Genomic DNA, 11368 nt, shown 5'->3' with positions numbered 1-11368 from the left:
AGGCAGAGACAAAATGTCCTTCCAGCTTGGTCAAAATCCCAGAAGTGAAGTCAGTTATTTCTAGTTTTAGACTCACAATTCATTTCTACCCAGAATTTTTTTCCCAGGGCTTCTCTCAAAATTCCCTTCTTTCAACTAACACTAGAAAACCAGACTATCCCTAACTATATTCCTACACAAATAACTTGCTAGCAATATGTAGAACCTCCAGTGGAAGACACAAATTATTCAAGAAGGGAGCTCATATAATTCTGAACTGCTAAAACTTACTCACAAAGCAAGTAAGTATAACTGTGTATTGTGGGTCCTATTGTAAATATTTGGTCAATACTAAATAAGCATTTTGGACAGCAATATTATATAATGGATAAAGTACTACTTTGGAGTCTTCAATTATGGCCTCAAACACTTATAAACTGTCTGACCATGGATAAGTCACTTAACCCTGTTTCCTCAGTTTCCTCATTTGGAAAATGAGTTCGAGTAGGAAATGGCAAACCACTCCAGTATCTTTGGATAAAACAAACAAACAAACAAACAAACAAAAAAGAGACAATGAAGAGGAAGATGTGACTCAAATGTCTGAAGGACAACAGCAAAGCATCAGTTATGTATGTCACTATGCTAACTCCTGGGAATGCAAAGAAAAGGTCTAAGAAAGCTCCTGCTCTAACAGAGCTCACAATCTAAAAGGGAGAAAACAACATACAAAAATAACTTAGATTTTTTTAACTCGGAGAGAAGTTTTATCATTGACCTAATTTAAACATTTCTAGCATATGATGATAATAAAAAGTTAGCCTTATCTTTTGTTTATGAACTCCCCAGACAAGTTATTGTCAATACAATATTGACAAATGTCAAATTTGTACATCAGAGGGACCCCTTGATAGATTGTAAGCAACTTGAGGGCAACAACAATTTTTTTGCCTCTTTTTTCAATTTCAGTACTTATAAGAATGATTACCATACTGGAAACCTCTAATAAGTGTTTATGGATGAATATAACTCATGGATAGCTTTCTACAATAAAATATGGCCACTAAAGACTATTTAAATGTTGAGGAGGGACTCCTTATGTGTTTATTGATGATATGTTGTAAGCTGCTTTACTGTATGGATGTTTTGGGATCTGAAGGGCATTAATTTTATATTTTGTAGTAGAGAATTTTCTAGTTTATGGACTTTCTGGAATGGGAAATAATATATAGAATGGGCAGAAATAGAAAGAAAATAGTTTTGAGAGTGGTGTTGGATCAAATTCTAATCAGGTCCAGAGACTGCCTGTAAAATTTGACTATTAACTTCTACAACTTGGAATTTGGCAAATTCTATAATTCAGGGATTTATTTATTAATTTTGTTGATTTTTTTCTAGAGGTAAGAAAGTGATGGAAAAAATATCAGTGATGCCAATTAAAATTAAAAGTGTTCCACACTTGCATTTTCCCCTTAGAGGCCAGATGTGAAAAATTTATAAGCACATGCCTGCAACATCCTATAAAACTGTTAACATTCCAACTTCTATAGGAAACCTGATCTACTTTTTGATGCCCCATTCCCATGTCCTTCAAATTATCATTCATATACTTATCTGTTTATAAATTATATTATCCTACTCCAAATTAAAATTGAAAATCTGTGAGGCCAGAGACAGTTTTCCCTTTTGCCCTAGAATTCCCAGGTACCCAATACAGGACTTTATCAGTGGTAGGTATTTAATAAAAGTTTGGTGAATTATATTAAAAGTCAAAATTTGAAATAGTGGTTAGACTTTTGGTCTTAGAGTTAGGAAAACATAAACTTGGATACTGCCCCAGATATTACTAGCTGTGTGGCTTTGAACAAATTATTAAAACTCTCTCTGGCTTGTTTCCTCAAAATTTTAAAATTAAGATAATAATAGCAGCTCCTAACAGAGTTGGTGTGAAATCAAATGAGATAATATACATAAATTATTTTTCAAACCTTTATGCATTATATGTACTGTATCAATGTAGCTATTACTTTTCTTACACTGGATTTGAATGAAATACATGTACCTTTTTGCATTGTCCATAATTGTCCATTATCTCAAAGTTGCGATATCAAGCCTTATCCATATCTGTTTGCTGATAGTCTGTGTGTCTCTACTATTTTCTAGAATTTGCTGCTGGAATGTCAGTGCAAAGTAATAAGTGTGCATTTAATAGAAATCTCTCTTAGAGAGCAATGTAGTCAATCTTTCTTGTCTGGGTAAATAATCAAGAAGAAAAGATTAAGTATTTATATAATGCCTCTTCTGTATTTGGCATTATGCTAAGCACTTTACTAATATTGTCTCAGTTGAATCTTACAATAACCCTATGGATTAGATATTACATTATCTCTATTTTGTAGGTGAGGAAACTGAGGCAAACTAAGGTTAAATGACTTGCCCAGGGTCATATTGCAAAATAATGTTTGAGGCTGGATTTTGAATTTAGGCCAGTGATATATGTTCTATGCCAGTGATGGAAAAACTATGGCACGTGTGCAAAAAAGGGCATGCAGAGCCCTCTCTGAAGGCACTCATGCAGTCTTCTGCCAAAGTTCATTACTAGAAAGCCAGAGGGACATGGGGTGGAGCTATTCTGCTCTCCCTCTCCACGTGCCTGAGGCCATTCCTCACTTTCCCCACCCCTCTGCCCAGAAGCCCAATGGGAGCACCTCCTCCTTCCCTTGTATGGGGTAAGCAGCTAAAGGGGGAGGGGACTCACATGCTGCATGAAGGTGAGTCACAGACAGCAGCCTGTTGATTCTGTGGTGAAGGTGATTCCTCTGGTGGGTTTGGAGAAGATCTGGGATTGAGGAGAGCAGAATTCATGGCATGGCACATAGCTAGAGCAGAGCAGAGTGCTAGGGCCACTCTTCTTCCCCTCTCCATATATGCTTCTCATCACCTGCCCCTCTGCCCAGCAGCTCAGTGGAAACACTTCCTCCCTCCCCTGTCTGGGGTAAAAGAGGTTCCAAGGGGAAAAGTGGGAGGGAAGCAAGGTACTCAGTCTTTAAAAGGTTCACCATCATTATACTATGCCATCAAGATGCTGCCTCCCACCAAAACAGGCAACATATTTTGATTATATTTATTTGCCAGTATGGGGTGGTATAGTCTCCTATTCATTCAGAATGGAGATGGAAGTTAAAAAAATTATCTCGCCTGCCTTGTCAGATTGTTTAAAGGAAAAATCTTTATTTGGGCTTTTGTTCTGATTAAAGAGGCATGCTCAGAATAAAAAAGTTAAAATGAAAAATATTTAACATGCCCAGGCAGATATCTGCCACCCAGAATCCATTTTGTGTGCTGCTTTTTATACACAGGAATAAGCAATTTCCATATAACAGAAAAATAATCAAACTTTTTAAATTTTATTTATATATATATATTACATTTTATTTATTATTTTTTATATTTTAAATGAGGAGATGGGGTTAATGCCACCTCAGCTCTTGGGGGGGGGTCTACATAATTTATAAGAATATGGCATAGTAAAGATACTTCAATTGCCTAAACTCTCCATACACACAAAAAAGAAAATAAATCACATTAAGACAAAGGAGAAATGGAGGAGCATTTCTTTTTTACCCTTTATTTAGAATATTTTCCCATGATCACATGATTCATGGTCCTCCCCCTCAATCTTTCCTCACCCCTCTCGAAAACAATAAGAAATTCCACTGGGTTGTACATGTATCATTGTTCAAAATGTATTTCTATGTTATTCATATTTGCAGTAGAGTGATCTTTTAACATCAAAACCCTATTCGTATCCCTGTCTCACTATGTGATTGATGATATATTTTTGTAATGCATTTCTATTTTGACAGTAAAAAAGAGGAACATTTCTAACTGGAGTGAGAAGGGAGTAATAGCCCAGTGACTGCAAAAACCAGTAAGAGATGGAGTAGCCCAATGCAAACCATGTAACTCAGGGCAACAAAGCAGCATAGAGGGGACCAGCCCAGCCAGGAGACAACAAGGGAACCAGAAGCATGAGGAGTAGAAGCTAGTTGTGTAAAATGGCTATAGGCTTCCCCACAGCAGACTAGAAGGGTCAACCCATGGAAGTGCACACTGTGGAACTCAAAGTCAAACAGCCCTCCCTTAAGTACCAGAGATGACTATCCTGGAACTTAGAACTGTGTTCCATCTACCCAAGAGCAGAGGAGACCCTCAAAATATAGGTATGGTGGGGGCAGCTGGGTAGCTCAGTGGAGTGAGAGTCAGGCCTAGAGACAGGAGGTCCTAGGTTCAAACCCGGCCTCAGCCACTTCCCAGCTGTGTGACCCTGGGCAAGTCACTTGACCCCCATTGCCCACCCTTACCAATCTGCCACCTATGAGACAATACACCGAAGTACAAGGGTTTAAAAAAAAATAAAAAAATATATAGGTATGGTAATGGAGAAAAAAATTAGAAAAATGAGCAAAAGGCAAAGAAAAAATCCTAAGTATAGAAAATTACATTTGTGACAGGAAAGGTGAAAATACAAACTTGGAAGAAGACAATGCCAAAAACAAAACATGTGAAGCCTCAAAGGAAAGTGTGAAAGGGTGTCAGACCAAAAAAGAACCCATAGAAGAAAACTTGAAAAGAAGTTTAAAACATCAAATGAGAAAAAAATGCATAGAAAAGGTCCATAATTTGGGGTAAATTGACAACATACATTGAAGAAAACAACTTCCTAAAATTAGAATGGGCCAAAAGGAAACAGAAACAAAACATCATTGAAGAAAGTAATTTCTTAATGAGTAGAAATGGCCAAAATGGAAATCCAAACACAAAAGCTCAAAGAATAATAGAATTGCCAAAAACGGAAACGCAAACACAAAAGCTCAAAGAAATTCCCTAAAATTAGAATTTGGCAAATGGAAGCTAAGGATTATATAGATGTCAGGAAACAATAAGACAATACCAAAGAATAACAAAAACAAATAGAAGAAAATCTGAAATGTCTCACTGAAAAAAAAATAGACAACTGACCAGAAAAATAGAAGAGAGACAATATAAGAATTATCAGAATACCTTAAAACCATGATTTAAAAAATTGCTTAGATACCACAGTACAAGGCATCAGAGAGAACTGCCCTGATGTCCTTGAACAAAAGGAGAAAATAGAAATTGAAAGTGTACACCAATCACCTCCTAAAAGAACCCTCCCAAGTATTCTTTACTCTTTGACATATTCTCTTCTATCCAGTGACACTATTTCAAGAACAAAACATTTTATATCTCAGTTTTAGGCAATTGTGAAGTAGATTTTCCCTCATAACTAGATGCTCTCCATCTTCCATTCTGACTATTGACTTTCCTGGTTTGCATTAAGTGCCAACTACAATCACATTTTTTAAAAGCTTTCCATAAACCTTTTTGATTCTAGTGTTTTCATTGATTAATTATCCCTTTTCTTCCTATTTATAGCCTTATCTCTATACATTTCATTATATTCTGTCTCTCACATTAGATTGTAAGTTCCTTGAGGGCAACAATTGCCTTTGGCCTCTTTCTGTATTTCTTGTGCTTAGATTATTGCCTGGCACAGGGCAGACACTCAATAAATGTTTATTGGTGAAACCATTAATTCCCTCATTTCGTTTAATTGAATATGTATATGGCAAGAAAGAAAATGAGAGTGTTACTATTTACAGCAATATTTCTAGTCAGACAAATCTCTTGTTAGTGTAGTGAAGTCAAAAAGTCTTTTTAGAGACTCTCCTAAAAATAAATAAATAAGAAAATGGTACATGCTTCTTGAGTTTATTACTTTTTAAAATTTAAATGATTTTTCATCAGTTACAACTTCAGAGGTCACTTATCTTGCCTTCCTTACTTTGAGTTTCATCTAGATTTTTAGTGAATATTTGTTCTAGATGACTATTCTGGACATCATCAAAGTATATGTGATATTATGTTTTCTATAAAATGACCTGGATGATTAGCTGAATGAACTGATTATTTTTTCATACTTAGCTGGCCAATTCAGTTAAAAACACGGGTTAGGTTACTTAAGTAAATAAAACTTCTCTTGTCAGAGCTAGATATTGGGATACAACAACAACCATAATTTTTCACAAATTAAATTTTTAAAAGAACTGATAAATAGAAAGGGGTATTGAAAATGGAAAAGCAAAGAAAGGAAAATAGAGGAGAGAGAACAGGAAGGGAAGAGAAGAGAGGAGGAAAAAGGAATAGAGAGAGGAAAAGAGGGAAAAGGGGGGAGGACTGGAGGAGAAGAAAAGAGAAGAAATTCTCTGTAGTATATTAATATGAAATATACCCTTTCAGATTTGGCTATATTTGTCCCACATTTTTTCTACAAAAAAAAGGTAAGTTTTATGCCCTTGAATACTGTCAAGAACATATGAGCTTGTGATATTTTTTACCAAGGTTAAAAAAATATTTTAAATGACCTACTTTTTTTTCCTTTGAAACTTTTCTCATCTAGTCTTCACACCTTTTCTGTTATTCTCACTTTGCATTGAACATGACACCAATTAATGCACATCAAAGGCCCTTTTTTATAGCTTTATGAAGCCCCCCCAATATCTAGCCTACAAATGATTTTACTAGCAATAGGTGAATATTCTTTCTGTGCAAATATCAACTATTTCAACTCTTCTAGTCTTTAGTAGTCTTTAGTTAGAAGTCACTAGCATAAAGTAAACCAATAGTTTAGAAATCAGTAACTCTGGTTATAAAAATCACTATTTCTAGTTATAACTCAACCATTAAATCAGTGATATAGCAAATATTATGTCAGCCAATATCTTTATTATTTAGATATAGAAAGCAAGATCCAGAGTTCAAGGATAATTCATGATTAAACAAAAAGGTAAGAATTAAAAAAAAAAAAGTTAAACCCTTACCTTATGTCTTAGAATCACAGCTAAGTTTTGATTCTAATGCAGAAAAGTAGTAAGGGCTGGGGTTAAGGAACTTCCACAAAAGATCACAAAGCTGTGCAAGTATCTGTGGCCAGATTTGAACCTGACTCCAGCTCTGGTAATCTATACACTGTTTTATCTTGCCTCCTCACCTTCAAGATCTTATTAGCCTTGGTACTCCACCTTTTTAGCACTCTCTGCTTCTTTGATTGGAAAGTGGGACCATGAATTTCAAAACTCAATTTAAGATGTGTAAATTTTCTTGATAACTATTAAAGGTGTGCAATATTCACTTTGTTTACCTGTGACTCAAAATGAATCTAAGAAGCTTACTTTCTTTAAGACTCACAGAAATCCGAAAACACTAAATGTCTTTGAATATTACAGAGTGGTTGAGGCAATTATGGAAATAATTTATCTCAGCCTGGGAATACTAGGCAGAATTTGGTTTCCACCAACCATGATTCATTTCATATCAGTTCTTATGGGCTTTTTGGGATGAGCTAATTAAAAGTCCTTGTGCTTTGTGTTAACAAGTCTAGTTCCAGACTCTCTCTAATCATTTGAATTCAACTATAGCGTATCTTGCCCTAAGCTACAGTGGGTCATTGTACTGCTGAAAACTTGAGAATGAGCCACTTCATTTTCATACCTGGCTGTCTTATACTAATATATATATATATATATATATATATATATATATTAGAGATGTCTTTTGTTCTTCCTTGTATAGCCTCCAGTAGTGAGAGTAGGTCCCAGTAAAATCAAAGCCATAGACTGGCCAGAATCATTCCTCACATGAGGCTCCCAAACTCCTCCCTGATATACTTGGTAAATGTCTGGCTGTTCTATATAAACTCACTGAAGCCAAATATTTCTCTGAGAATCTGGACTATATGGTTATATGTTTACCTGTGACTTATTATTCTATAGAAAACTCTATTTAGAATAACTGAGGTAATCTAAATCCATTGTATCCATCTTGTAAATCATAACTAACCATTGCCCCTCTACAAAAAGGCTTACTTTATCCCTTTACCTACATCACCCTATAAATTGTAGAATTTTTTGTGAAGGGAGGCAGGATAGAGCTGGATTGTTTTGATCCTGGGAAGCATCTGAGCTGTTATAGGAAAAGAGTTTGCAAGAACTGGGTGATAGATTCCTAAGTGCAAGGATATAAGAGACAGAGTTGGACTCTGAAAATAGCTTCATGGGTTGTCGACCTGGGGTGAGAAGTATGGGTATTGGGCTTATAAGGAGGGCCTGTACCGACTAAGAACTATGCAGACAGCTTCTCAGAGTGGTGGCAAAGTTTATTGGGTTGGGGTCTAATACCAGAAGCTATCTTTAGAATATCTCTGACTAACTTCTCCAACATTTCCCTGAGCCTATTATCTTCATTATCCCCTATGTTATACTCCTGCTTTTCAACAATCTTTTGAGTGTTGTCTTATCCCATCACCCCATAAGTCTCTCTCTCTCTCTCTCTCTCTCTCTCTCTCTCTCTCTCTCTCTCTCTCTCTCTCTCTCTCTCTCACTGTGTCACTCTTGCACATAGTAGTGCTTAATAAATATTGATTGAACCTCAGACACTTCCTAGCTGTGTGACCCTGGGCAAGTCACTTAACCCCCATTGCCTAGCCCTGTAACAAATATAGAAGGATATATATATATATATATATATATATATATATATATATATATATATATATATGATATTAGGGTTTAAAATTTTTTTTAAAATAACAAATAAATAAATACTGATTCATTACTTATTTTAGTCTAGGCTAAAGTATGACTGGGCCATCTAGGTGGTACAGCTGGGCCTGGTCAAGAAGACTAATCTTCCTTAGTTCAAATCCAGCATCAGACACTCCATAGCTATTGTAATATCATTTCTGCCATGCAAAATGGAGGGCAGAATGATTGACATATAGCAGTTTGGAATTTGGAATGAACTGAAGGATGGCATGAGCCAAGAATGAAAAAGCAGTTACTGGATAGGGTATTTAAGGAGCTGGGAACTGGAAGACAGGGTCTCATTCTGGAGAAGGAATTTCAGTGGGAGTTTGTGGTTGGGTAGGCCAAATCAATTCAGGTTATCAGCAACCATTACTGACCAATTACCTTAATTCCAATCCTGAGTGAAGCAATATTATATTCCCTAATCATTTATCATCTAAAAAGAAGCACCATCTAACACCAACAGCCTGGTTCAGTGATGGGCAAACTATGGCCTGCAGGCCAGATTGGGGGTGAGGGGTGCCTGAAATGTTCTATCTGGAAGAGTGACATTATTCCTAATCTTACAAATACAATGAGAAGGATACAATACAATGAAAGTTCGAAAGAGTTGCCTTAGAAACAGACTGACAGATGAGCATTTCCTTTCCTTTGGCCCCCTCTTATAAAAAGTTTGCCCATCACTGACCTGGTTCAGGTTACAGCCTGGCTTGGCCAGGCTGCAAGAGGAAAAGATAAACATCTAAACTGTTATTTTCAATTCCTTCTCCAGAATGAGACCCTGTCTTCCAGTCTCCAGCAGAAATGATATTACACTATTTGACCCTGGGCAAATCACTTAACATTGTTTGCTTTAATTTCCTTTTCTGTAAAATGAGCTGGAGAAGGAAATGGTGAACGATTCTAGTATCTTTACTAAGAAAATCCCAAATGGTATCAGAAAGAGTCAGATATGACTGTGATAACTAAACAACACAAGCAACAACAAAAGTATGGCTAGTAAAAAATGATAATATAATATGAGCAAATTCAGGGAAATAGAACAAATAAGTTGTGCAAGCAATAAGATAGCTTCTGGTATTAATTGGACTAGTTTAGATGCCTTAAATAAAAGGAGAGAGAGAACTTTTATATCACTGTTACAGGTTGGTCTTTTATATCATGGCTTAAAAGTCAAGATTTTTGCACAAAAAGATGGGGTTACAAAAAAAATCATCTTGTCAACACTTACCATATAACCTTTCATATACTGACATTTTGAGAAAATCCTTAAGGATTTAATGCATGTATATACAAGATTTGTCTTATTCTTGATAGGATACTCTATGTTGCAAACAAAGTTCTGTGGTATAACACACCACCTCCTAAAAGATTGTTTTTAGCAATTACATGGAATACTTTTTCATTATTGTATCATTTTTTTTAAGTTATGTTGTTTTCTTTCAAATAAATCAGATCTTCTCTTCTCCTCCCCCCTCTCCTGTTCTCCTCCTCCTCCTCTCCTCTGCTTTCATCCCCAACAGTACACTAAGCTGGCTTTCTCCTCCTCCTCCTCTTCTCTTCTGATTTCATCCCCAGCAGTACGAAGCCACCTCCCTCCCTTTTTCCTCCCTCCTCTCCCTTATCCTCTAGGTCTAGGACATTTGTGTTCCATGTCTGCTGCTGTGGGGCGGCTGCTTGATGGGAACTTCCCTGGGTTTCCTGAAGATACAGACACTTCAGAAAATGGAGTTTTCTTCTGTAATGAGTGTGACTGCTGCTTCTAGGAGGAGGCATCCCTTAAGAGACACACCCACACACCCCGCACATGAACAGTGACAAGCCTTGCAAATGTGACAGCTGCCAGGCCTCTTTTTGCAACAAGGGCAACCTTGCCAGCCACAAGACCGTCCTCATGGGGGAAAAACCTGATCGGTGCTGTATTTGTGGTGCCCAGTTCAACCAGCAGGCCAACCTAAAGACGCACACCCGCATTCCCTCTGGAGAGAAGCCATGCAAGATTCACGCGGGTGCCCCACCTGCGTGCCCATGTGCTTATCCACACTGATGAGAAGTCCTACTGTTGTGAGATCTGTGGCACCTGCAGACCCATAAAAGCATCCACACAAGTGAAAAACCCAAACATTGTGAGAAGTGTAACCTTCATTTCCGCCACAAAAGCCAGCTGCTGCTTCACCTGGGGCAGAAACATGGTGCGATCACCAACATTAAGGTTCAGTACCATGTCTCTCCCCCAGGCTTGCAGAGAGCATCGCAAAGGGGCATCTTCTCTGAAGTTATCCAAAGGATACTATAACACTTTATAAAAGTCCATCCCATGATGCAGTAGTGCCTCTTCTCAACCTTTTCTGCATATCATAAAGAGGGTTGGAGTTGTGCGTGCGTGCGTGTGTGTGTGTGTGTGTGTGTGTGTATGTGTTTGTGAGGGGGGAAGGGGAGCAGAAGACAAAGGAGGAAGAAACCTGTAAATCCTTCCACTCACTGTTATGATGATAATAACAGATAATTTAGAGAAGCAGATAAATGTATCTGGGCCAAATAGAGCTTCAAGTTAAGAGCCACAGATTGACAGGCTTCAATGAGGAAGGAGGGGGTAAAACACTCCTGGATCTCAAACCCCTCCCTCCTAAACAGTTGCTGGTTTCAGTTGGTAATGAAGACAGAAATGAGATTCTTCTGGTAAGTTTCTGTTATGGCTGAAACCCCAAACATGTTCCCTT

At 37.2% G+C, this 11368-nt stretch overlaps 1 pseudogene; it reads left to right on the top strand.

Annotated features, from left to right (window-relative positions):
- The first annotated feature begins 10300 nt into the window (after nt 1–10300).
- LOC123254254 lies at nt 10301–10944 on the top strand (annotated as a pseudogene).
- Nucleotides 10945–11368: the final 424 nt, after the last annotated feature.

Source organism: Gracilinanus agilis, chromosome 1, assembly GCF_016433145.1.
Source record: "Gracilinanus agilis isolate LMUSP501 chromosome 1, AgileGrace, whole genome shotgun sequence".
In the NCBI taxonomy this organism is placed as follows: domain Eukaryota; kingdom Metazoa; phylum Chordata; class Mammalia; order Didelphimorphia; family Didelphidae; genus Gracilinanus; species Gracilinanus agilis.
Note: the sequence above shows the minus strand (reverse complement) of the source record. Positions and strands in the feature narration are given on the sequence as shown.